The following is a 27,819-nucleotide window of genomic DNA, read 5'->3' on the forward strand; positions in this document are numbered from 1 at the left end:
CCTTCTTGGCGTTCATGTTCTCCTTTGACTATTCCATCTTCTTCAACAGCTATAAAAATATCACAACCACAGGGTGTTACCATCAACACACACATTAACTATTTCAATAATTGGCAATTAGGTTCTTGCAAACAATTGGCAAATGATGGTAAGTGTAGGAGGATTTTTCTGAGAAAAAGAGGATCAGCCCTGGCCTCTGATGCACAGCCGTAAGAGTATGAAGGTTGATGATCGTTGTCATGGTTTGCCAACCAGGAAGCACAACTGAAGCCTAGCCGCGACGGAGGGGAAAGGGAGTCGACTACCCAAGCATTGCAAAGGGTGACCACCATCAAGTCTCACGGGATCCCGTGTGACCACTTATTTGAATAGCTCAAATTTCACTGGATCTAAAAACTATTTGAATGGCTGAAATTTCACCAATGCGACAAAGTGCGTTTACATGACTAAACTCAACTCGTGTGTCATCTCCACTTCTTCAGAAGAGATCAAAGGAGAATACCCCATCAGAAATGGACCACACACATTGCATCACATCATATTAAAGCGTGAGTACACATCAACATGTTGCTAATTTTCTTTTGTTCCATTTGTTTGAAGTTTTTGACAAACCAATATACCTATAAACAGTAACAACAACACAAGTTCACTTGCTTGACCAGATAAACACTGACATTTGGGTCCATATGGGTTTTAGGCACTCCTAGTAAATTATGATACCACCCTGCTCTGGAAAGGAAAGGTAACCACAATTCATTCTCATCCACTGCCAGCTCCGGAAAGGAAAGGTCACCTTTCACCAGATGCAGTTGTCGCAGCGCCACAATAGGGCGCCACACTTCTTGGCGTTCATGTTCTCCTTGGACTGCTCAATCATCTTCTCTACTAGCTATAAGAAAAAATGATCACGGCCACAAGGTGTTTTCATCAGCACGAACACATTGACTGTTTTAAGAATTAGCAATTAGATTGTTACAAGCAATTGGCAAGGGATGGCGAGTGTATGAGGATTTCCACATGATGGTCAGAAAATGTACATACCATTTGTTTCTTGGTCAGCAGAATCGTCTTCTACAATAAAACAGTGAAACAGTTTAGTAACGCAAGAACTGAAAAGAATAAGAAAACTCATTTTTCTCATGGTTTTCCTTGGTTACCAACTCCGTACCTCCTCACCTTATAGACGAGCATTCTCCTGCTTGAGGTGGTTCAATTCAACTTCAAGCTCGATGGTATAAGCCTGTAGGATTAAGAAAGACAGAGAGTGTAGGTGTCACCAACCATCTTACCACCATTGTAGAAATGTCTGTCGGATTCTGGGTTCCGGCAAACCCTTGTGAGGTTCGAGCTCTGGGGTGCGCACGAAGGATTCTCTCTCTCACTAGTTCGCTCGCTCAACGATCTCACGGCCTAGCTTGACGAACTCGAAGAACATGAGACACGGAGATTTATACTGGTTCGGGCCACCGTTGTGGTGTAATACCCTAATCCAGTGTGGTGGTGGTGGATTGCCTCATAGGTGGTGGCTAGTCCTATTTATAGAGGCCCCAGTCCTCTTCCCTAATGTAGGCGGGAAGGGATCCCACAACGGCCAATTTTGAAGGGAGACAACTAGTACAAGTTATCCTGGCAAAAGTAGACTTCGCCTGCCAAAGGCTCTGGTGGTGACGCTGTCGTGGGCTCCGCGATGACCTCCGTCCTGCCGTCCTGCTGGTCTTGGTCTCGTTGCACCGATATGGAAACCTTTGTCTGATGCCTCGGGACTCCTCGCCTGCGCTTGCCTCTTTATCACCAAAGAGGAAACCAGTACACTACGCTCGCTGGCGCCCGCCTGGCCTTGGTTGTCATGGCTCACGTCACGTGAACCTCGCGAGGTGCCCTTGCATTGATATCTCCACTCCTCAGGAGCCAGCCTAGCGAGGCCGGCCCGAGGGAGGTCTTTACGTTGTCCGCCTCGCGAGGGTCTTGAGCTGTTGTTGTCGAAGCTGGGCCGTACCGGGCCGTTGGTGTAGCCACGCCGTGGGCCGCAGGCAGGCAAGTCTGGGTACCCCCGTTCCCAGGACGCCGACAGTAGCCCCCGGGCCCAACGCACGCTCGGACTTAGCTTCAAGGCGAAGCCAAAGGGCAGGTGCGGAGCGCCACGGGCCCCAACTGCCTGCAGCCTTGGTCGACGCGTGGCGATTGACAGGACATGGACGCCTCTGCTTCCCCATGCTGCCTCGGCAACCGTCCTCGACTTGACAAGACCCTGCTGCATGCAGAAGGAAAACCATCATTACCTGCGATCGTGGAGGCCGGCGGTTTGCCTCCTTTTGGCTATAAATGAGGAGAGGGGCGGAGCCCCCGTTGCTCATCTCCTTCTTCTTGCAGCGCGCTCCCTTCTTCCTCCTTGCTTCACCGTCTTGCCGCGACTCCCATGGCGCCGATCAGGAGATTCTCTGCCGCTGAGAAAGGGAAAAAAACCGCAAGAACAGGGGCCACTCCCACCGAAGAAGAGGTTCGGATGCTCCCGCGGTGCCGGTGTGAGGCTGGAGGTGACGAGGCCTTGGTACGAGCGGCCTCCGCTCGGTTATCCGCTGCCCATGTACGCCCAAGCGCAAGGCTCTGGAGGAGGAGGCGGCGCCCTGCGCCGCTCGCGTCGCGGCCGCAGCGGCCGGGTTGTGGTCGCACGGGCCACCGTCCCACGAACCCGCGACGAGGGCTCCTCGCGGGAGTTAGTGGTATTGGCGGCGATGCCACCGTGTAAATGGATCAAGTTTCCTTGGTTCTTCACCGGAGAGATGCCGCCGAGAGCGCCACTCGAGCTGTGGTTGCAGCATGCCGAGTGTAGCACCCCGGCGACGGGAGCGGAGGTCGAAGTCGTTTCCTCGGGCAAGGTCTTCATGACCCGCGGATGGGGCGAGGTCGCAGTGCCTGCCGCGGGGAGGGGGCCCTCGCCATCCATTTTGAGGACGATGGCACCTCCACGCTATTCTTCAAGGTCTTCGACGAGGAAGGCCGCCGCCTGGCGTGCTGCCCTCGAGGGGGCCGCCCGGATGGTGCGATGGCTGGTGTTGAGCCCGCCCTTGGTCCTGCCGACAACTCCTCCAGCAGCATCGGTGGCTCCTGGGGGTCTAGCGACTCTCCCGAGCTCGACGAGACTCCGGAGACGAGCGACGACAGCTACGTGCCCCCGAGCTCCCGCCGTGCTCGAAGCGCGGCGAAGGCATCTGCTCGCCGTCGCTGATGATCTGGATGGGGTCGGCGTCCGCCCCCAGGGGCCCACTATTGATGATGGCGTCGGCGGCAACGTCTGTAGATATGGCTCCTGGAAGCCTTCTTCTTTTGTTCCCTGTGAGAATCGAGATGAACCCCGTGGGGGTGTGTAAAGAATCCGTAACGCTTTTGAGTCAATATTATTTTTGTTATAAAATTCGTGGCTGCTGTCTTTCTTCGGCTTTGTCCCCCCTTTTCTTCCTCACGGTAGCTTAGCGCTCTACGCTGACAGGTCCCAGTCCCCAGGCAGGCTTCAGTCGTCGCTGGTATGCCAGGTCATGATGTCATGGTCAAGGCCAGGAGGTCAGCAACCCGAGGTCCGGTGAGAGCTCCCGAGGCGCGATGCTCAAGAGGTCCCCTTTAGCGTGCAAGCAACTCCCTAAAGGCAGAAAAGGAAGGCGGCACCACCGGAGCAAGGCCACCAGAGCTAGAAATCATGTGTCACAGCGCTGGGCTGACTTGAATACGTGACTTATCTTATCAATCCTGAGGCGGTTTCCTTGTGTAGCGCCCGATTCGTTCGTCAGCGGTGGTGGTATGGCTGGGTTAGGCCCGTGCCAGCTTCTCTCTCTTTTTCACGCTCTTCTAGGTGCTCTGCGTCCTCGGATCCCGACCCTCGAGCGAGCTCAACCGCCGCTGGTATGCCAGGTCGCGGTGCCGTGGTCAAGGCCAGGGTGAGGGCTGGAGAGTTAGTAAGATCTCCGGAGATGTGATGCTCAGGAGCCCCCCTTTAACGCGCAAGCGAATTGCATGAGAAAAGGAAGGAGCTGACGGGGCCACCCGTAGCTAGGCTCCGGAGATCCCTGCGGGTTAGTTGGAGAGGAAATATAGCTTGTAATCGCGTTGGCTGTCCTGCCGCTGATCGTCTCGCAAGAAGATGAAGGCACTAAGGATCTGGTGAGGTGACGTGCACAGGGCGGGCCGCGAGCCAGAGCTCAATCTCTCAGGTTTATCAGCGTTGCAGGGACGGTCAGCAACACAGGATACCGCGAAGGGCAACAGGTAAGCAGGTGGTGATCATAAGGTAATCCATGCAAGAGGGCAAGCTAGTTCAGATAGATGAATGAACGCTACATTTCACCGGGACAGACCCGAGCAGCCTGGGGATGATGCAGCCCAAGGGGCGCCCCCAACAGGGTAAGCTAAAGATGCAAAAAGATACACGTCGCAGGGATAGGCCCATGCGACCTGGGAATGATGCAGCCCGAGGGGCGCTCCCAGCTGAATAAACCAGAAGATGTCACCTGGAACCGTTGTCGACGAGGTGTTGGGGTAGCTGAAGACGCGTGCTGAAGGAGTTGTTCCTCATGAGTTGCCTGGGTCCTGAGCCTCGGGAGGCCCCGAGGGCCCGGGCGGCTCATGAAGAACCATCACCATCTCTGCCAGGACTACGTGATGTCTGGCCTCTTGAGCCGCCAGAACGCTCCGCAAGTGGCGCTGGAAGGAGACAGCCACGTTCGGCAAGCTGAAGGGCATGCGAACATAGCTGTGAGGTGGACCCTCGCACCGTCTAACACGCGAAGGCCAGAAACGCGCCTGGGATGCCGCCCTGTTGAGCCCTGGGATGTCGACGCAGAAGCGCGGCTCGTTGTCCTCGCCAGGATGCGGGGCTGCACCAGGTGGTGGGCGGCGGTCGCTGCGGATGGCCCTTGCTTCTTGAAGCTCCTCGGTTACCTTGGTGATGAACTCCTGAGCACTAGGCACTCCACACCTTGTGCCCTCTTGTGGAAAGCGTGCGGTGAAGCATGCCTCCACGTGGTGCCCGAGCACCTCCCTCGTGATGTTGGCTAGGTCTGAGGCCCTCTAGAAGAGAGCCCCCGAGCCCAGCCTGAGGAGGGCATCGGGCGCGCCTTCCTATGCAAGGGAGGGAGGCGCCCTATCCGCAGGCGCAGGTCCTAAGGTGGTGCCGCTGGAGACGCCACTCTCCTGAGGCCCCTGATGGAGCAGCTGCTTCTTCTTCTTGGGGATGGCCTCAGGAGGGTAGGCGGCGCCTTCGTTATCTGGGTCTTCGACCGCTGCAGCTTGGTAAGCGTGCTCGAGGGAGCACGCCGTGTCCTTTTCCTCGCAAGCAACCATGATGATGCCGCTGGTCCCTGGCATCTTGAGGACATTGTAGCCGTGATGGGTCACTGCCATAAACTTGGCCAGGGCTGGATACCCGAGGATGGTGTTGTATGGCCGGCGGATGTGGGCGACGTCGAAGTCGATGTGCTTGGTGCGGTAGTTGTCGCGCTTGCCGAAGGTGACTGGGAGACAGACCTGCCCGATCGGGGTGGTGGAGCCGTCGGTCACTCCTGAGAAGGGCTTGGTTGGCTGCAACTGATCATATGGCACCTGGAGGCGGTCGAACGTCTTCACGGATAGGACGTTGAGCCCTGCTCCACTATCAATGAGGGTCTTGGTGACTTGGACGTTGCTGATGATGGGCGAACAGAGCATCGGGAGGGCACCTGAAGTTGCCGCGCACTTGAGCTAGTCGGACGAGCTGAAAGTAATGGCGCACTTGGACCACCTGAGCGGGCGCGTGGCCTCAAGCCTAGGGAGAGTCGCGTTCACCTCACGGGCGAACTACTTGAAGATGCGCTGGGAGGCTGGGGCCTGAGCACCACCCAAGATGCAGGCGATGGCGCGCACTCCTGGAAGCCCCCAGCCCCCTCGTCTTGATGATGGTCGTCGTTCCTCCTTGGTGGTGGCGGCACCGGAGGAAGGCCAGCCTTGCCCTAAGGTCGGTCCTCACGAGGCTGCTCCCTCCAGGCGCCCTCGCGGGGCTGGTCCTGCCAGCGGTCCTCACGAGGCCGGTCGCGCCACTCCTGGCGGGGACCGCGGTCGTCCCAGCGTCCTCCACTTCATCCTCCTCCTTGGCCGTAGCCGCGGTCATTGCGCTCGGGGCGTCGACCGACACGCCCATCGCGAATGGCCCTGACCTCCTGACAGTCATTAGTGTTGTGGCTGTGCTGTGGAAGGCATAGAACAGATGGCTGCCCTTCGAGGACTCCGGGTGGTCGCAGCTGATACGTCTCCAACGTATCTATAATTTTTGATTGTTCCATGCTATTATATTATCTGTTTTGGATGGTCAATGGGCTTTATTATACACTTTTATATTATTTTTAGGACTAACCTATTAACCGGAGGCCCAGCCCAAATTGCTGTTTTTTTGCCTATTTCAGTGTTTCGCAGAAAAAGAATATCAAACGGAGTCCAAACGGAATGAAACCTTCGGGAGCGTGATTTTTGGAACAAACGTGATCCAGAGGACTTGGAGTGGACGTTAAGCAACCAACAAGGAGGCCACGAGGTAGGGAGGTGCGCCTACCCCCCTGGGCGCGCCCTCCACCCTCATGGGCCCCTCGTGGCTCCACCGACCTACTTCCACTACTGGAATCAGCTAATTTGCCATCTGCCAGCTCTTTGCCGTCTGCTAGCTGACGACAAAGAAGCTCTTTGCCATCAGCTACCCAAAAGCAGACGGCAAAGAAAGGGCAGACGGCAAAGAAGCTCTTTGCCATCTGCCAGCTCTTTGACGTCTGCCAGCGGACGACAAAGAATTTTTGCCGTCCGCTGGCGGACGGCAAAGAGTGAGGTGGCCCCCACCCCCCGCCCGTTTGGGAAAAACTTAACGGGCCACCTCTTTGCCGTCCGCTAGCAGACGGCAAAGAGGCAAAAAGCGGACGGCAAAGAGCTCACTACCTAACGGCCCATACCCCCCGCCCGTTACTCACTTCGTCTCTCCCTCGCCGTTTCTCTCCTCCCACCCCGCCGCCGCCGCCGCCCGCCGCGTGCTGCCGTCGCCCCCGCCGCCCCGGGGCCCCGTCGCCCTCACCGCCCCGTCGCCCCCCCGCCCCGGCCCCCCGCCGCCCCGCGCCCCACCGCCCGGGCCCGGCCCCCCGCCGCCCCGTCGCCCCCGACGCCCCGGCTCGCCGCCGCCCCAGGGCCCCGTCGCCCCCACCGCACTGTCGCCCCCCCCCCCCCGCCCCGGCCCCCCGCCGCCCCGCGCCCCACCGCCAGGGCCCGGCCCCCCGCCGCCCCAGGCCCGGCCCCCCGCCGCCCCAGGCCGCCTCCTCCACCGCCCCGCCCCCCTCCTTCACCGGCCTCCTCCACCCCCCAGGTGAGCCCCCCTTTTTTCTTTTCTTTTTTTCTGTTTTTTTCCTTTTTAGTTTTAGTTTTAGTTTAGATTTAGTTTTAGTTGTAGTTTTAGGTTTAGTTTTAGTTTTAGGTTTAGTTTAGTTTGAGGAAAGAAGAAGAAGAAGAAAAAAGAGGAGAGGAGGAGAAGAAGAAGAGGAAAAAGGAAAGGAAGAAGAAGAAGAGGAGGAGGAGAAGAAAAAAGAAGAAGAGGAAGAAGAAGAAGAAAAAAGAGGAGAGGAGGAGAAGAAGAAGAGGAAAAAGGAAAGGAAGAAGAAGAAGAGGAGGAGGAGAAGAAAAAATAAGAAGAGGAAGAAGAAGAAGAAAAAAGAGGAGAGGAGGAGAAGAAGAAGAGGAAAAAGGAAAGGAAGAAGAGGAAGAGGAGGAGGAGAAGAAAAAAGAAGAAGAGGAAGAAGAAGAAGAAAAAAGAGGAGAGGAGGAGAAGAAGAAGAGGAAAAAGGAAAGGAAGAAGAAGAAGAGGAGGAGGAGAAGAAAAAAGAAGAAGAGGAAGAAAAGGAAGAATAGGAAGAAGAAGAAAAAGAAAAAAGAGGAAAAAACCCCGACCCGACACGGCACCCCGACCCCGACCCGGCACCCCGACACGACACCCCGACCCCTAGACCCCGACCCCGACACCCCGACCCCAACCCCGACCCCGACCCGGCACCCCGACACGACACCCCGACCCTGAGACGGCACCCCGACCCGACACCCCGACCCGACACCCCGACCCCGAGACCCCGACCCCGAGCCTGACCCGACACCCCGACCCCGACACCGACACGGCACCCCGACCCCGACCCGGCACCCCGACCCGACACCCCGACCCCGAGACCCCGACCCCGAGCCTAACCCGACACCCCGACACCGACATGGCACCCCGACCCCGACCCGGCACCCCGACCCCGAGACCCCGACCCCGACCCCGACCCCGACACCCCGACCCCGAGCCTGACCCGACACCCCGACCCCGACACCGACACGGCACCCCGACCCCGACCCGGCACCCCGACCCGACACCCCGACCCCGAGACCCCGACCCCGACACGGCACCCCGAGACCGACACGACACCCCGACCCCCGACACCTCCCGAAAAGGTGTTCTTTGGCCTTCCAGAAGCCGACGGGGTCATATATTTGTGAATTATTAGTTAGGTCATATATCTTTCGATTTTGTTATGCAAAACATCATATATAATTGTGTTGATCGGGTAGTTTTAAATGTGTAGTTGTTTCATCGCTGCGAGGTTTGGTGTTCGACGACCTCGCCGTGCGTTTGACGAGCTCTGCCCCTTCGTTCGTGGGTGAGCACAAATGACATGTCCTCCTCCCCCATTAATTATTTGATCTATTCCGATGAAACTTGATAGCTAGCTACATATGTGTCTTGAATCATCAGTATGCGTAACCAATATGTGTCTCCCGTTCGAAAGCGTCATAGTTATAAATATGCATGCATTTGCATATTTATAACCTTGATTCTTTCGAATTGTCCAACGCTATCCATGGACAGCCCGAATATGTTTAGATTGGGTTCGTTTTCCCATATGCTTTGCTCCGGATCTGACGCATAAATTTCGTCAGTGCCTCCCCTGTTGTTCTCCGGGTACACATCCTCTCTGTTTATTGCAGAGACGTGTATCAGGAGAACAGCGGGGAGGTGCTGCCGAAATTTTGCGTAGGATCCGGAGCATAGCATGGGAAAATGAACCCAATCTAAACATACTCGGGTGGGATTAGGACCTATCATTACCTATTAGAGTGTAGGTTGCATGGACGTAATAAAATTGACAAACTAGATCAACTGATGAATATATAGATGGTGAATTATATATATATATTTGTTGTGTGTCTAGTAGCTCTGAAAGTCAAGATGAGTGATCGTGCGTGGATGTACACCGGTCACACTGGTCAGAACAAATGGAGCACTGAATGGTTCACAAAAACCAAGGGGTTTGTGCGAGCCGCATTTGCAAATGGCCAGAGGAAAACCTGGTGCCCCTGTTTACAGTGCGGCAATTGGGAAAAGAGGACAGAGGCTGAAATGGGCAAACACCTACAGAAGAGTGGTTTTACGCCCGATTATACGGTGTGGACATTTCATGGTGAGTCTGCCCAACGTGACCGAGCTGAGGTGGATCGTCGTCGCACCGACGAGCATGGTACCGGGATGGAAAACATGGTGCAAGACTTTGATGATGCTCGGGATTCGGACGAGGAGATGGAGGAATCTGCAAAGGCCTTCAATGAAATGTTGGAGTCTTCAAAACGTCCGCTCCATGAGCACACTGAGCTTTTTCAGTTGGATGCCATCTCACAAGTAATGGCTCTGAAGGCTTAGTTCAACTTGGGCAGAGAATGCTACGATGCAATGATGACAGTATTTGGACGCTTTCTACCCAAAGGCCATGTAATGCCTGCAAACCTGTACCAGTTGGACAAAATCCTCCGTGCACTGAAGATGCCCTATGATAAGATACATGCCTGTGAGAAAGGATGTGTCTTGTTTAGGCTTGACTATGCGGACTTGAACTATTGTCCCATTTGCAAGTCTTCCAGGTATGTTGCGGTAGACAACGGTATGGTTGAGAAGACACAGACCAAAATCCCCGTTAGTGTTCTTCGGTATATGCCAATCGTACCAAGACTTCAACGTCTTTTCATGGTCGAAGAGACGGCCAGACAGATGACATGGCACAAAACGGGCAAAAGAACCGAACTAGATGCAGATGGGAATCTGATGATTGTACACACATCGGATGGTGTTGCGTGGAATTTTTTTGATGAATTACATGGTGACAAAGCGGCAGATCCGAGGCATCCTCGAGTCGGCATCAGCACGGATGGGTTCAGTGTGTTTGGTATGACGGCAGCCCAATACAGTTGTTGGCCCGTATTTGTCTTTCCACTCAATCCCCCCCCCCCCGGACAGATTATGCAAAGAAAGAACATTTTCCTGACGTTGATAATTCCAGGGCCCAACTATCCGGGGGAAAATATGAATGTGTACATGCAACCGCTTAAGGACGAATTGCAAGAAGCCTGGGATAATGGGTTCAAGACATACGATGCCTATAGCAAACGGAACTTCATAATGCGTGTCTGGTACATGTACTCGACGCATGACTTGCCGGCGTATGCGCTATTCGTTGGCTGGTGTGTGCATGGAAGGTTCCCGTGCCCCACATGCAAGGGAGCTCTTGAGTTTCGTTGGCTTCAGGCCGGTCGCAAGTTTTCTTGCTTCGACATGCATAGACAGTTCCTGAATCCTCGCCATAAGTTCAGGAAAGACAAGAAGAACTTCATCAGAGGTAGAGTTGTCAAAAACTCTGCACGACCTGCATTGACAGGCCAACAGACCCTGGATCAGTTAAACGCTCTCGAGCCAGATCCAGAGCGTCCAGGGTACTTCAAGGGGTATAATTCTAAGCACACCTGGACTCACAAAACATGCTTATGGGATCTGCCTTACTTCAAAGACCTCCTTTGCCCACACAACATCGACGTGATGCACACTGAGAAGAATATCGCCGAGGCACTTTTTGGTACATTGTTCGGCATAGATGGGAAGTCAAAGGATAATACTAAGGCTAGAGTCGATCTGGAGGCGCTATGTGATAGGCCGTTACAAAACATGAAAGAACCGAAAGGAGAGCAGAACTGGGCGAAGCCAAAGGCATGGTTCAATCTTGGAAGGCCAGCTATGAGGAAATTATCTTGTGGGTGAAAATGCAGTTGATGTTCCCCGATGGGTATGCAGCGAATCTACAGAGGGGAGCCAGTCTTGATAAATTGAAGATATTTGGTCTCAAGAGTCATAATTGGCACATATGGATTGAGCGGGTAATGCCGGTGATGTTGCGTGGCTTCATCCCTGAGGATGAATGGCTAGTACTGGCAGAACTCAGCTATTTCTTCCGTGTTCTTTGTGCGAAAGAACTATCGCCTGGCGTGCTAGAAGAAATGGAAGAGTTGGCGCCGGAGTTGATTTGCAAGTTAGAGAAGATCTTTCCACCGGGCTTCTTTAATCCAATGCAACATTTGATTTTGCATCTCCCGACCGAGGCAAGATTGGGGGGGCCCGTGCAAAATCGTTGGTGCTACCCAACTGAGAGGATGCAGAAGACGCTTCGACAAAAATGTAAAAATAAACGTAGAATTGAAGCATCGATGGCTGAGGCATTCATCACTGAGGAGGCGGCAAACTTCGTGACAGCACACTACGAAGCCAAAAATCGTCATTTGCATAATCCGAAGCCTCGATACAATGTTGACGACCCTAAAAAGGGTGGATCCAACCTCAGCCTATTCAAAGGGAATCTCGCACCAGCCAGTGTTTCAAATCCAGTATCTTTGGATAACGAACAATGGCGGACCATTTTGTTGTATATCTTCAACAACCTGATAGAAGTGCGGCCGTACATCGAGTAAGTTCTCGGTACATAGTTTCGCAACTTCTATTTCCTTTGAACTGCTCTTATTCCTGGATATTTCATACAGTCGATACGTCTCCTTATTCTCGTATGGAGCGGTGATCCAAAAGGATTCTGTCGAAGAGTATGAGCTTCTCGCAAAGCAAGGAGGCGGCTATCCCGGTTTCATCTCTTGGTTCAAACAAACGGTAATTTCTATTAGACTTGTAGGCTAATTTGTAGGCGGCTATCCCGGTTTCATTCGCTAATTTGTGCGTAATGCAACAATCCTTTCATATTAAACTTGGAGGCTAATTCAGAGTCTATGGACGCCGAATTGAGACAAGTCGCTAATGGTTTTGACTATAAGGTCCGTTCATTTGACAAATACGACATCAACGGGTATCGCTTTCGTACCTATGGCAAAGAGCTATCTATGGCCGACCGAAAGTCTACAAATTGTTGTGTATCTGCTATCGGCGAAGGAGGTACCGAGTATTATGGGAGAGTTGAAGCAATTTATGAACTTCTATTCTATGGTGAAAACCCACCGAATGTCGTAGTCTTCAAATGTTATTGGTTTCAGCCGAAGGAGACTAGAAGGACTCATGAACATATAGGGCTAGTTGAAATCAACCAAAGCACCCATTTAGATGTTCCTGATGTCTATATTACGGCTCAACAGGCGACCCAAGTATTCTATCTACCGTGGGCCTGCCAAACTAATCCAAATCTGAAAGGTTGGGATGTCGTTTATGAAGTGCCGCCACGTGCTAGACTATCTCCCCCAAAGGAAGAGGATTATGAACCTCACATTAACCCAGCCACATATGAAGGAGAATTCTTCCAAGAGACACGTCTTTCCAAAAAGCATTTCAAGAACCGCTATACTTCACCCCAAAACATTGAAGTAGACAGCGACAGTGAATCTGACATCATCACCCCAGAGGAGGAACAAGAAGAGCCGGAACAAGAAGAGGTTACTGCCGCGGATGACCTGTCATTGCTTGACCGATTACGTCAAGGTGGCCTTGCACATGTTAATGCCACTGAACCCTATGAGCCCGTCATTGATTATAGTGATGATGATGATTATGCATTTATTGATGATACTGATCGAGATTATTAGTAGTGTCAGGTATTAAATTTTGTAATGTTGTACTTGATGATGATACACTTAAGTGATACACATATTATTATTCATGTCGGTCTTTTTTTTATGTTGTACTCATTTCGTTTACTGTTTGTCATGGCAGGTGTTGAAAGATGGTGGGCGCTGGTCGGGAGCGCGCCAAGGCCCCTTCTTCGTCGGCGCGTGGTCTGAGGTCTTCGATTCCAGACGCACCTCTCCGCCGAGCGTTGCTGGACAGTATGTCCACACCGCCGGGCCCTTCTTCGTCGACCGCGGTGCCCAGCAGGGGACGAGGTAGGAAGAGAGGAGGTGGGGCACGTGGTCGCGGGAGAGGAGGTAGGGTGACTGCTACGGCGCCTTCCTCGCCGCCACCCCCAGCTGTTTCACCCGAGCACGTGACTGCTAGGGTGGACTCGTCCGAGGAGGAGGCTACACGGACTCCGGTCCACGAGCCTCCGGTCCACGGGTCTTGGGCCCATGAGCCTCGGGTCGACTGGCCTTCGGCCCACGAGAGTTCGGCCCACGAGACCCCGGAGGAGCACACGTCCGGATGGGGTACCTGGTCGGATCAGCCAGAGGAGCCGAGTGGCCATGCTGATGATGGCGGGGAGCCGACTGATCTTGAGGAGGAGGGTGGCACCGTCTACCAGCGTGGTGCTACACGGCTCCCGTCCGTGCCGGCGACCCGCGAGTAGAGGTGGTTGATCTTCCCTGATGGGGAGAGGTACGTAAGTGCATTATATTTTTGTACCTTCTGCATTCACGTTTCTTCAAATAACTAATGCGTTGGCCTTGTCATGCTGCAGGGGTTGGGACCACCATCATAGTGTCCGCCGGCCCAACTCCGTCCTTGGAGTTCTTTGCCGGCAAAACTTCCCGGGGTTTGTCACGTTGCCTGGTGAGGGTCGGCTTCCAGAGCTTGGGTTGAGCTGGGAGCACTACGTGGCTGCCCCGGCCCTGCCGGATGTCATTATCGACGGTGTCGTGTGCGACACGAGGGCAGACATGGTGATCAGGACGTTCTGGGTAATTTCTCCTTTACACATTTCAAAATCTTCAACTAGCTAGTTATTAATTGTACTAATCAATATTGTCTCATTTGATTGCATACATTCTACAGGTGTGAGGAGGGATACGAGGAGGACGCGGCAAATGTTATCCAGAACGTCTGCAAGCGCCTACTCCAGAACTTACGGCACGAGGCTCGGGTGCAGGCTGTTCGAGACTACTACGCCTTGCGTGGTATCAAGAAGACCAAGCCGGCGTGCCGCGATAAGTTCCTGAGTAAGGAGCAGTACATGAAGGTAATTCTTAAGGCCTTCTACTTAAGTTCCTTCATTTAGTAATTCTTAGCCGTAGCGCTCAAGTTTCTATTTGCTAACTTAGGCGCCTCCGAGATGGTGTGCGGATCGGATGGATTGTTGGGAGGTGTTGGTCGATGAGTGGTGCTCAATAGAATGGCTAGCCCTCCACAACCAGGCCAAGGACAAACGTGCCCAAATGGAAGGTGTGCCACGCCATCAAGGCAGCTCCAACTTATATCAGTTCGGGCGCAACTGGGTATGTGGTTTGCTTCATGATTCATGCAATTCATTCATCATGCTAGCTTGAGCCCTTTAATTACTAATTTTCATTGTTTCTCTCTTTCAGGCACGCTACAATAAGGCGGATAAGGTGCTAGAGCTGTACGACCTGTATGCCATGGCCCACACTGGCTCTTTCAAGAAAGTCAAGGCTTTCTCTCAGTCTGACCTCGATGATGCAAACAACTTCACCAACATCTCCTCCCACAACAAGCTCGTGAGATATAGAGATGAGGGGAAGGCGAGGAAAGGGGAGGACTTTAACCCGAGCCAGGGTCCCATTGATCCAGAGTTGGTGATGATATCTGGTGGCGGGAGGTCCCATGGCTCCATAGCCATTGGAGATGGACTTATCCGTTGTCCTAGCACTCTCCTAGAGATCAAGGCGCGCCAGTCGAGCTCCGCTCCTGAGATAAGGCCTCGTGAACGGCCAGTGCAACTCGCCATCAAGGTTAGTGATACGTACTCAGTTATCTTTCTCCATTACATTGTGTGCGCTTCCATCAATGATTACAAATGGTCATGTGAGTGGTGTTGCAGGCTGCTATACAGACTGAGAGAGATAGAACGGAGAAACTTCTGGCGGAGGCGGCGGAGAGGCAGCGGGAGATGGAGGAGAGGATGAGAAAGATGATGGAGGAGGAGAGGGCACGGAATGACATGCAGGCAAGGGCCATGTACGAGCTCCTTGTGGTAAGTTTCTTCTGCAGATTACTTGCTAGTCTTAACATTTGAGTCTCATTAGTAACTAGTATGACTCTGTTCTGAAAACCAAATGTGCAGTCTGTGTGCGAGAAGTCCGGTCAGCCCGCTCCGCCGATGCCAGTGATTGCTCCTGGGAGCACGGTGAGTTTAATTTGAATGGACATTACTTGCTAGTCTTAACATTTGAGTGTCGTAATGCTAACGAGACATTGGAAATGATCTTTGGTGCAGCTTAACTCCAGAAACGCATCGCACGATCCTTCTCCAGGTAGCGGCACTAGCCACCCCGCTCCTACACCTCCCTGATCACGGTAAGTTTCTCTAGTGTTTTGCTTAACAAATGCATAAAGACCTAGACTTAGCTTTATTTCCTCCAATATGCTTACCATAATGACCTAGAGTTAGCTTCTTTTCCTCCAAAATGACCCATTTTACCTAGGTTAGCTTATAAATGATGCAGTTCATCCAAGTTAGCTCAAAAATGACCCATTTTACCTAGATTAGCTCCTAAATGATCCATTTTACCTACGTTAGCTTTAAAATGGCCCATTTCACCTAGGTTAACTCCAAAATGACCCATCTTACCTAGGTTATCTCATAAACGATCCATTTCAACTAATTTAGCTCATAAATGATCCATTTGACCTAAGTGAGCTAAAAAACGATCCATTTCACCTAAATTAGCTCTTAAATGATCCATTTCACCTAAGTTAGCTCAAAAAGATCCATTTAAACTAAATTAGCTCATAAATGATCCATTTCAACAAAGTTAGCTCAAAAAGATCCATTTCAACTAAATTAGCTAAAAAATGATCCATTTCAACAAAGTTAGCTCAAAAACGATCCATTTCAACTAAGTTAGCTCATAAATGATCCATTTGACCTAAGTGAGCTAAAAAACGATCCATTTCACCTTAGTTACCTCAAAAACGATCCATTTGACCTTAGTTAGCGCATAAACGACCCATTTCAACTTAGTTAGCTCATATATGATCCATTTCACGTAAGTTAGCCCATAAATGACATACTCTTCTTGTTCTAGTCTTCTTCTTGTTCTAGTCACCTATTTCTAACTTTCTTATTTTTCATTTTGCAGATTTCATTCACTTGACGAAAGCTTGCATGGATGGAGTGCTCCTTATCCCTTTCTCTGTTTCTTTTGTATCGTTGAACTATGCATGTATCTTGGTAGTTGGATGAACTATGCTATGTATGATGGAACTTGCTAGTTGGATGGAACATATGTGATGGAACTATGTATGATGGAACTCTGCATGTTGGATGGATATCTTATATGTTTGCACTTTGCTGTGAAAATTGTTGTCATATATATCATATATATCTTATATGTTTGCTGTGAAATATATCTATATATGTCATATATATTTGTGATGAAAATTGTTGGATTTAATAAAAAACAGAAAAAAAGTGCCAATATGCAGGCTCTTTGCCGTCTGCCACCGACGGCAACGGGCTCTTTGCCGTCTGCCGCGGACGGCAAAGAAGCCACGTGGCAGCCAACTGTGCTTCCTGGGAGCTGACCCATTTGGTCAGTTTGCCTACAGTGGCAAACGGCAAAGACTTTGCCATCAGTGGCAGATGGCAAAGAACCTGCACTTTGCCATCAGCGGTAGACGGCAAAGAACCTGCCATCTAGTGACGTGTAGATGACATCATACGGCGGACGGCAAAGACCATAGAAATTTTGCCGTCAGCGGCGGACGGCAAAGGCCTGCCGTTAGCCACTTAACGGACTGACAGCGCAATTATTGCCGTCCGCGGCAGACGGCAAAGAGCCTTTGCCGTCCGCCGCCAGGAAGCGGACGGCAAAGCAGCTGTTTACCGTAGCCTACTTTGCCGGAGCCTTTTGCCGTCCGCGGCTGACGGCAAAGGCCTTTGCCGTCCGCCGTTCGAGCCTTTGCCGTCCGCCGTGGCAGACGGCAAAATAGCTGTTTCCTGTAGTGATTCTTCCTCTTATATATACCTACGTACCCCGAAACCATCGAGGAGCACCACGAAAACCTAATTCCACCGCCGCAACCTTCTGTACCCGTGAGATCCCATCTTGGGGCCTTTTCCGGCTCTCTGCCGGAGGGGGCATTGATCACGGAGGGCTTCTACATCAACACCATAGCCTCTACGATGATGTGTGAGTAGTTTACCTCAGACCTTCGGGTCCATAGTTATTAGCTAGATGGCTTCTTCTCTCTCTTTGGATCTCAATACAAAGTTATCCTCGATTCTCTTGGAGATCTATTCGATGTAATCTTCTTTTGCGGTGTGTTTGTTGAGATCTGATGAATTGTGGGTTTATGATCAAGATTATCTATGAACAATATTTGAATCTTCTCTGAATTCTTTTATGTATGATTGGTTATCTTTGCAAGTCTCTTCGAATTATCAGTTTGGTTTGGCCTACTAGATTGATCTTTCTTGCAATGGGAGAAGTGCTTAGCTTTGGTTTCAATCTTGCGGTGCTCGATCCCAGTGACAGTAGGGGAAACGACACGTATTGTATTATTGCCATCGAGGATAAAAAGATGGGGTTTATATCATATTGCATGAGTTTATCCCTCTACATCATGTCATCTTGCTTAAAGCATTACTCCGTTCTTATGAACTTAATACTCTAGATGCATGCTGGATAGCGATCGGTGTGTGGAGTAATAGTAGTGGATGTAGGCAGGAGTCGGTCTACTTGTCACAGACGTGATGCCTATATACATGATCATACCTAGATATTCTCATAACTATGCTCAATTCTATCAATTGCTCGACAGTAATTTGTTTACCCACCGTAATACTTATGCTATCTTGAGAGAAGCCACTAGTGAAACCTATGGCCCCCGGGTCTATTCTTCGTCATATTAATCTCCCGTCAACAAGTTATTTCTGGCGCCGTTTATTTTGCAATCTTTACTTTTAATCTTTATCATAAAAATACCAAAAATATTATCTTATCATCTCTATCAGATCTCACTTTTGCAAGTGGCCGTGAAGGGATTGACAACCCCTTTATCGCGTTGGTTGCAAGGTTCTTATTTGTTTGTGTAGGTGCAAGGGACTTGAGCGTGGCCTCCTACTGGATTGATATCTTGGTTCTCAAAAACTGAGGGAAATACTTACGCTACTTTGCTGCATCACCCTTTCCTCTTCAAGGGAAAACCAACGCAGTGCTCAAGAGGTAGCAAGAAGGATTTTTGGCGCCGTTGCTGGGGAGGCTTACGCCAAGTCAAGTCAAGATTCGATCTCCCAGCAACTAGCCATTTCTGGCGCCGTTGCCGGGGAGTCTACGCACAAGTCAAGACATACCAAGTACCCATCACAAACTCTTATCCCTCGCATTACATTATTTTCCATTTGCCTCTCATTTTCCTCTCCCCCACTTCACCTTTGCCGTTTTATTCGCCCCTCTTCTGTCCGTCTCTTTCGTTTGCTTGTGTTGCCATGTGCCTTCTATGTGCTTGCATCTTAGCTTGCTAAAAATCTATTGATATGGATCCACTTAAAGTGTTCTACTTGGATCATCTTTGATCCTTATGCGCTCGTGCTGAAACCCCAACTAGCCTAGTTGATGGGAAATCTTTAGATGAGCATGCTCATTTTGTGCGTCACCGTTCGTCTGAAAAGGGGAGACTCTTATGGGATCAAATAAACAGATTGATGTGTTATGCTTGGAATCTTTGTGAAATTTATGATTTTACTTGTTGCTCTCAAAACCTTAAGAAACACCTTCCCTACCAATGTGAGTTTAGCGATAATGGAATCGTATCTTCGTATGCTAAGGGTGTTTATAATTACTATGATGTTCAACAAATTAAAGAATTTGTTGCTTTTAAGGGTGCTTATGAAATTGCTTCTTTGATTGAAACGTATGATGCTACTCTTTACAAATCTGAAATTTTTTCCATACTTAAATATTGTTATGATAATTATGCTTCCAATGCCTATGTTAAACCATATATTGAGGACTCCTTCGCTGTCCAAGAAGAGGCTAATATTTTGCAGGAGTCTATGGAGGAAGAAAATAATGATATGCATGAATCTATAGATAATTATGATTCTGATGATTTGATTGAAATATCCTTGATGAACATGATGCTTGTTATTCTTGTGGCCATGATGCCAATATTTATGAAGATGAATTTGCTATAGTTCCTTATGTTAAACATGAGATCGTTGCTCTTCCACCCATACTTGATAGTTCCTTCGATGAAAAGCATGATTGAAATGATGTTATTATAAATTTTCTTGATGTCAATTGTGCTAATAATATGCAAAACCCTAAGCTTGGGGATGCTAGTTTATCTATGTCTACTGTTTGTTGCAATGATCATGATTGGGGTGATTCTTCTTTCGATCTTGAAAATTTATTTAAACCCCATGATGAATATGAGATTGATAATAGTGTTTGCAATATTATTGAAAGTGGGTTTGGAAGAGTGTCAACTTTAGATCCCGCATATTTGGAGAATGTTCAATCTTACGAATTTTTTGATAACAGTGGGTTTGGAGAGGTCATGACTTTAGTTAATGATAATCCCACTATTTTGGAAGAGTGTCAACTTCGTATGCATGTGGATCGTGTTGAGAATATGTTATGTGATGGCTATATTGTTGAATTTGCTTATGATCCTACATGTAATTATTATGAGAGAGGAAAATATGGTTGTAGAAATTTTTATGTTACTAAATTACCTCTCGTTATGTTGAGATTGCTATTGTTTCTTTCCGCTTCCTTGCATATGCTAGTTTTTGCTTGCCTTGATAATTTGTTTGCCTATAAGATGCCTATGCATAGGAAGTATGTTATACTTAGATGTGTTTGTCACGTGTTTTATGATGCCCTCTTTGTGCTTCAATTCTTGTCTTTCATGTGAGCATCATTGAAATCTCTTTGCCTAGCTAGGGGCGTTAAACAATAGCGCTTGTTGGGAGGCAACCCAATTTTATTTTAGTTTTCTTGATTTTTGGTTCTGTTTTGGAATAAATAATCCATCTAGCTTTTGTTTAGATGTGGTTTTGTGTTTTAATTAGTGTTTGTGCCAAGTAGAACCTTTGGGAAGACTTGGGGAAAGTCTTTGCGATCTTGTTGTAAAAAACAGAAACTTCAGCGCTCACGAGATTAGCTACAACTTTTTACTGGAGAGTGCTATTCAGTTGATTCTTTTTGCAGATGATTAATAGATAAATTCCTCAAGTCCAGAAATTTATTTTAGAATTTTTGGAGTTCCAGAAGTTTGCGTTAGTTACAGATTACTACAGACTGTTTTGTTTTTGACAGATTCTTTTTTCACGTGTTGTTTGCTTATTTTAATGAATCTATGGCTAGTACTGGAGTTTATGAACCATAGAAAAGTTGGAATACAGTAGATTTAACACCAATATAAATAAATAATGAGTTCATTACAGTACCTTGAAGTGGTGTTTTGTTTTCTTTCGCTAACGGAGCTCACGAGATTTTCTGTTAAGTTTTGTGTTGTGAAGTTTTCGTTTTGGGTAAAGATTTGATGGATTATGGAACAAGGATTGGCAAGAGCCTAAGCTTGGGGATGCCCCGGAAGGCATCCCCTCTTTCGTCTTCGTCTATCGGTAACTTTACTTGGGGCTATATTTTTATTCACCACATGATATGTGTTTTGCTTGGAGCGTCTTGTATGATTTGAGTCTTTGCTTTTTAGTTTATCACATTCATCCTCGCTGTACACACCTTTTGAGAGAGACACACATGATTCGGAATTTGTTAGAATACCCTATGTGCTTCACTTATATCTTTTTGAGCTATATAGTTTTTGCTCTAGTGCTTCACCTATATCTTTTAGAGCACGGTGGTTTTATTTTATAGAAATTATTGATCTCTCATGTTTCACTTATATTATTTTGAGAGTCCTAAACAACATGGTAATTTGCTTTAATTGTGAAATTAATCCAAATGTGATAGGCATCCAAGATGAGCATAATAAAAACTTCCATATTGAGTTCATTGAATATCATGAGAAGTTTGATACTTGATAAGTGTTTTGAGATATAAAGGTGGTAATATTAGAGTGTGCTAGTTGAGTAGTTGTGAAATTGAGAAATACTTGTGTTAAGGTTGGCAAGTCCCGTAGCATGCACGTATGGTAAAAGTTGTGTGACAATTTTGACACATAAGGTGTTCTTTTATTGCTTTCCTTTTGAGTGGCGGTCGGGGACGAGCGAAGGTCTTTTCCTACCAATCTATCCCTCTAGGGGCATGCGCAGTAGTACTTTGCTTCGAGGGCTAATAAACTTTTGCAATAAGTATATGAGTTCTTTATGACTAATGTGAGTCCATGGATTATACGCACTCTCAACCTTCCACAATTTTCTAGCCTCTACGGTACCGTGCATTGCCCTTTCTCGCCTTGAGAGTTGGTGCAAACTTCGCCGGTGCATCCAAACCCCGTGATATGATACGCTCTATCACACATAAACCTCCTTATATCTTCCTCAAAACAGCCACCATACCTACCTATCATGGTATTCCCATAGCCATTCTGAGATATATTGCCATGCAACTTTCCACTGTTCCGTTTATTATGACACGCTCCATCATTGTCATATTGCTTTGCATGATCATGTAGTTGACATCGTATTTGTGGCAAAGCCACCATTCATAATTTTTCATACATGTCACTCTTGATTCATTGCATATCCCGGTACACCGCCGGAGGCATTCACATAGAGTCATATTTTGTTCTAAGTATTGAGTTGTAATTCTTGAGTTGTAAGTAATAAAAGTGTGATGCCCATCATTATTAGAGCATTGTCCCATGTGAGGAAAGGATGATGGAGACTATGATTCCCCCACAAGTCGGGATGAGATTCCGGACTAGATAAAAAAAGGCCAAAAAAAAGGAGAAGGCACAAGAAAAAAAAGGGGAAAATGAGAGAAAAAGAGAGAAGGGACAATGTTACTATCCTTTTTCCACACTTGTGCTTCAAAGTAGCACCGTAATCTTCATGATAGAGAGTCTTCTATGTTGTCACTTTCATATACTAGTGGGAATTTTTCATTATAGAACTTGGCTTGTATATTCCAATGATGGGCTTCCTCAAAATGCCCTAGGTCTTCGCGAGCAAGCAAGTTGGATGCACACCCACTTAGTTTCTTTTGTTGAGCTTTCATATATTGATAGCTCTAGTGCATCCGTTGCATGGCAATCCCTACTCCTCTCATTGACATCAATTGATGGGCATCTCCATAGCCTATTGATTAGCCGCGTCAATGTGAGACTTTCTACCTTTTTGTCTTCTCACATAACCCCCATCATTATACTTTATTCCACCCATAGTGCTATATCCATGGCTTGCGCTCATGTATTGCGTAAGGGTTGAAAAGGCTGAAGCGTGTTAAAAAGTATGAACCAATTGCTCGGCTTGTCATCGGGGTTATGCATGATGAGAATGTTTTGTGTGACGAAATTGAAGCATGGCCTAACTATATGATTTTGTAGGGATAAGCTTTCTTTGGCTATGTTATTTTGATAAGACATAATTGCTTGGTTAGCATGTTTGAAGTATTATTGTTTTTATGTCAACATTAAACTTTTATCTTGAATCTTTCGAATCTAAATATTCATGCCAAAATAAAAATAATTACATTGAAAATTATGCTAAGAAGCATTCCACATCAAAAATTATGTTTTTATCATTTACCTACTCGAGGACGAGCAGGAATTAAGCTTGGGGATGCTTGATACGTCTCCAGCGTATCTATAATTTTTTATTGTTCCATGCTATTATATTATCTGTTTTGGATGTTCAATGGGCTTTATTATACACTTTTATATTATTTTTGGGACTAACCTATTAATCGGAGGCCCAGCCCAAATTGCTGTTTTTTTGCCTATTTCAGTGTTTCGCAAAAAAAGAATATCAAACGGAGTCCAAACGGAATGAAACCTTCGGGAGCGTGATTTTTGGAACAAATGTGATCCAGAGGACTTGGAGTGGACGTCATGCAACCAACGAGGAGGCCACGAGGCAGCGGGCGCGCCTACCCCCCCTGTGCGCGCCCTCCACCCTCGTGGGCCCTCGTGGCTCCACCGACCTACTTCTTCCTCCTATATATACCTATGTACCCCGAAACCATCGAGGATCACCTTGAAAACCTAATTCCACCGCCGCAACCTTCTGTACCCGTGAGATCCCATCTTGGGGCTTTTCCGGCACTCCGCCGGAGGGGGCATTGATCACGGAGGGCTTCTACATCAACACCATAGCCTCTCCGATGATGTGTGAGTAGTTTACCTCAGACCTTCGGGTCCATAGTTATTAGCTAGGTGGCTTCTTCTTTCTCTTTGGATCTCAATACAAAGTTCTCCTCGATTCTCTTGGAGATCTATTCGATGTAATCTTCTTTTGCGGTGTGTTTGTCGAGATCCGATGAATTGTGGGTTTATGATCAAGATTATCTATGAACAATATTTGAATCTTCTCTGAATTCTTTTATGTATGAGTGGTTATCTTTGCAAGTCTCTTCGAATTATCAGTTTGGTTTGGCCTACTAGATTGATCTTTCTTGCAATGGGAGAAGTGCTTAGATTTGGGTTCAATCTTGCGGTGCTCGATCCCAGTGACAGTAGGGGAAGCGGCACGTATTGTATTGTTGCAATCGAGGATAAAAAGATGGGGTTTATATCATATTGCATGAGTTTATCCCTCTACATCATGTCATCTTGCTTAAAGCATTACTCCGTTCTTATGAACTTAATACTCTAGATGCATGCTGGATAGCGGTCGATGTGTGGAGTAATAGTAGTAGATGCAGGCAGGAGTCGGTCTACTTGTCACGGACGTGATGCCTAGATACGTGATCATACCTAGATATTCTCATAACTATGCTCAATTCTATCAATTGCTCGACAGTAATTTGTTTACCCACCATAATACTTATGCTATCTTGAGAGAAGCCACTAGTGAAACCTATGGCCCCGGGGTCTATTCTCCATCATATTAATCTCCCATCAACAAGTTATTTCTGGCGCCGTTTATTTTGCAATCTTTACTTTTAATCTTTATCATAAAAATACCAAAAATATTATCTTATCATCGCTATCAGATCTCACTTTTGCAAGTGGCCATGAAGGGATTGACAACCCCTTTATCGCGTTGGCTGACAGGTTCTTATTTGTTTGTGTAGGTGCAAGGGACTTGAGCGTGGCCTCCTACTGGATTGATACCTTGGTTCTCAAAAACTGAGGGAAGTACTTACGCTACTTTGTTTCATCACCCTTTCCTCTTCAAGGGAAAACCAACGCAGTGCTCAAGAGGTAGCAACAACCGCGCTTCATCTCTGGTTGAGCCGCGAGCACGGCCACTCCCTTGCGCTTCACATCCTTGGTCTTGGCCTTCTTGTCTTCTGGGTCGACAGCAGGGAGCTCGAGGAGGGAGAGGCGCCCCTCCTTAGCTCTCGCGCACTTCGTAGCCATGTTGAATATCTTCAGGGCCGTGCACAGGTCTTCGTGGATGGCGAGCTCCTCCTTCATCTTGACGTCGCGAACACTCTCGAAGAACACGGAGATGATGGCCTTGTCCGTCACCTTGGGGATCTTGAGGCGAACGTTGTTGAAGCGCTGGATGTACTTCTACAGGGTCTCTCCCGGCTGCTGCTTGATGCGCCGCAGGTCACCCGCGGCCGGCCGGTGGTCGCGAGTGCCTTGGAAGTTGGCGACGAAACGCTCGTGCATCTGGCCCAGGAGGAGATCGATCCCGCGGGCAAGTTCAGGAGCCACGAGAGCACGCCATCTTTGAGGGCCATGGGGAACCAGTTCGCCATGACTTTCTCGTCGCCGTTGGTCGCCTTGATGCTCAGCTCGTAGAGCTGCAGGAACTCAGCAGGGTCAGGGGTGCCGCCGTAGCATGGAGGCAGGTCGGGCTTGAACTTCCCGGGCCAGACGACGCTACACAGCTCAGGAGTGAAGGCGCGGCAACCTGTTGTAGTCACGGGAGCCCGTCGCGGGGGCGGAGCCTGGTCTTGGTATTCGCGCGCCGCCACCGCGGGTGGCGCACAGTCTCGTCGCGGTGGTGCAGGGAGCACATGAGCGTCTTCTTGCGGCCGAGGGACCTCCCGGCAGCTTCCTTCTTCGTGCGCGGGCGCCCTACGCGGTGGGTCGCGCCGCGGAGCCGCGTGTCTTGGTGCGAGGGTGCCGTCTTGACGTGGAGGCGGTGGAGGTGCTCCATGGGCTACATCGCCCGCAACAGGAGGTGGACGAGGCAGTGAGAGGGATGGCGCAGGAGAGCCCCCGGCGGTGCTGACGAGCTCGGTGATGCGGTCCAGCCAGTCCTTGTAGAGGTCGTCGACGGGGCAGTAGCGTAGGAGCTCGCGCGCCATGAGTAGCGTGGCCTGCGCGTCCGCTGGCCCACGGAGAGCGTGGGATGATGAACCGGCCGGAGTCAGCGACGGGGTGGCGGTGCGTCCGTCCCGCCGCACGGAGGGGTGCAGCGATGAAGCCTGCTGCTCGTTCCCCGACGGGCCGGTGGCGGCATTGGCAGCAGGCGATGAAGAGCGACGGGGAGGCCCGCCGATGGGCACCGTCTGGGCGACGCGAGCGTTGAGAGCGGCCCAGCGCTCCGCGCGGGCTCGACGAGCATCTGCCATGGAAATGGTGGGACGGCGGACCGTGGATCGACAGAGGGAAAGCTTCGGCGCACCCCTACCTGACGCGCCAAATGTCGAATTCTGGGTTCCGGCAAACCCTTGTGAGGTTCGAACTCTGCGGTGCGCACGAAGGATTCTCGCTCTTGCTAGTTCGCTCGCTCAACGATCTCACGGCCTAGCTCGACAAACCCGAAGAACATGAGACACAGAGATTTATACTGGTTCGGGCCACTGTTGTGGTGCAATACCCTACTCGAGAGTGGTGGTGGTGGATTGCCTCGTAGGCTGGGGATGAACTAGTACAATGGGTGAACAGCCTCCGGAGGAGAGGTGTTCTTGAGCTCTATGAGCTGGTGAGGATGGTCTTGGTGGAATGGATCCGGTCCAAGATGAGTTGCCTCCTATGGTGGTGGCTAGTCCTATTTATAGAGGCCCCAGTCCTCTTCCCTAATGTAGGCGGGAAGGGATCCCACAATGGCCAATTTTGAAGGGAGACAACTAGTACAAGTTATCCTGACAAAAGTAGTCTTCGCCTGCCAAAGGCTCTGGTGGTGACGCTGACGTGGGCTCCGCGATGACCTCCGTCCTGCCGTCCTGCTGGTCTTGGTCTCGTTGCACCGATATGGAAACCTTTGTCTGATGCCTTGGGACTCCTCGCCTGCACTTGCCTCTTTAGCACCAAATAGGAAACCAGTACACTGCACCCGCTGGCGCCCGCCTGGCCCTGGTCGTCACGGCTCACGTCACGTGAACCTCGCGAGGTGCCCCTTGCATTGATATCTCCGCTCCTCAAGAGCCAGCCTAGCGAGGCCGCCCCCAGGGAGGTCTTGACGTTGTCCGCCTCGCGAGGCTTAGCCCCTCGTGAGGGTCTTGAGCTGTTGTTGTCGAAGCTGGGCCGTACCGGGCTGTTGGTGGAGCGACGCCGTGGGCTGCAGGCAGGCAAGTCTGGGTACCCCCGTACCCAAGACGCCGACAATGTCATTGGATAAAACCAACAATTTTGGCAGCAAGATGAGTACGTGCTTCCTGGCATGCGATCATGCACCTGACTCACGGTTCTCGATCATGCGACGGTGGCGGCGCTTGATGCTCCTCTCGCAGGACTGATCCTTTGGGGCACCGCGTTTCCGGGCGACGTCGTTCTCCATCATCGCTCTGTCGCCCATGCAGTTCATCATTGCTCCCGTCCGATGACCCTAGACTCACGATACCCACCCCACCTTGAGAAGGTGGTGGCGGCGGCACCACGACCATCCCTGCGTACCAGTTGGGGACGAACCCCATGCTGTCACCCATCACCTGGAACATGTCGTTGGCCATTTCCTCGGGTACATCATTGGGCCATGCTGCTGCCCCTGCTATGCGCGGTTCATCTGTCCATGGACAATGCCGACCATGCTGGCCGCCGGTGCCAGATCCCCAAACCACGCCAACCTTGTCAAGAAACAGCTCCAGCGTCATCTCGCCTAGCGTCCTCTGTCGGTCGTTGGTCGCAACCAAACCGCCATTCCCCACCATCGGCTGGACAGGAGGCTATGGTGAGGGTCGCACAACCTAAGGCTGGGGATGCACCGGCAGGGGCTCCATGTTGATCTTAGCCCACACCTCCTCCACTGTATTCTGGCATAGCAGGGGAGGCAAGGAGAACGGCTCCTATTGGGTTAGATTGCTTCCTCCTGCATCTCTGCTACCTCCGCCTCCACTAGCACGCACCACAGGAGCCACCTCAATGCCCACCAAGCAACCGTCAATCGCCACTTGGAACTCCTCGACATTCCATATGTTGCTCATGAACTCGTCCATGTTCATGGACCCAAAATTGTGCCCCGCCTCGCACATTGCGTATTGCAGCCCGTCCATTGTCAGCACAAAGATCAAAGACTGCCTCGCTGACGTAATCATCTGCTCCTCACCGTAGAGAATGCTCAGGTGTGAGGTGACTTCCTCGTCAGAGAACTTCACATCCTTTCTCATCTCCAACGCCAT

The 27,819-nt window shown here is 49.8% G+C and overlaps 1 pseudogene; it reads right to left on the reverse strand.

Moving 5' to 3' along the window:
- Positions 1-570: 570 nt before the first annotated feature.
- Positions 571-27,819, reverse strand: LOC109776136 (bZIP transcription factor ABI5 homolog; annotated as a pseudogene).

This window comes from Aegilops tauschii, chromosome 3, assembly GCF_002575655.3.
Source record: "Aegilops tauschii subsp. strangulata cultivar AL8/78 chromosome 3, Aet v6.0, whole genome shotgun sequence".
NCBI classification, from domain to species: domain Eukaryota; kingdom Viridiplantae; phylum Streptophyta; class Magnoliopsida; order Poales; family Poaceae; genus Aegilops; species Aegilops tauschii.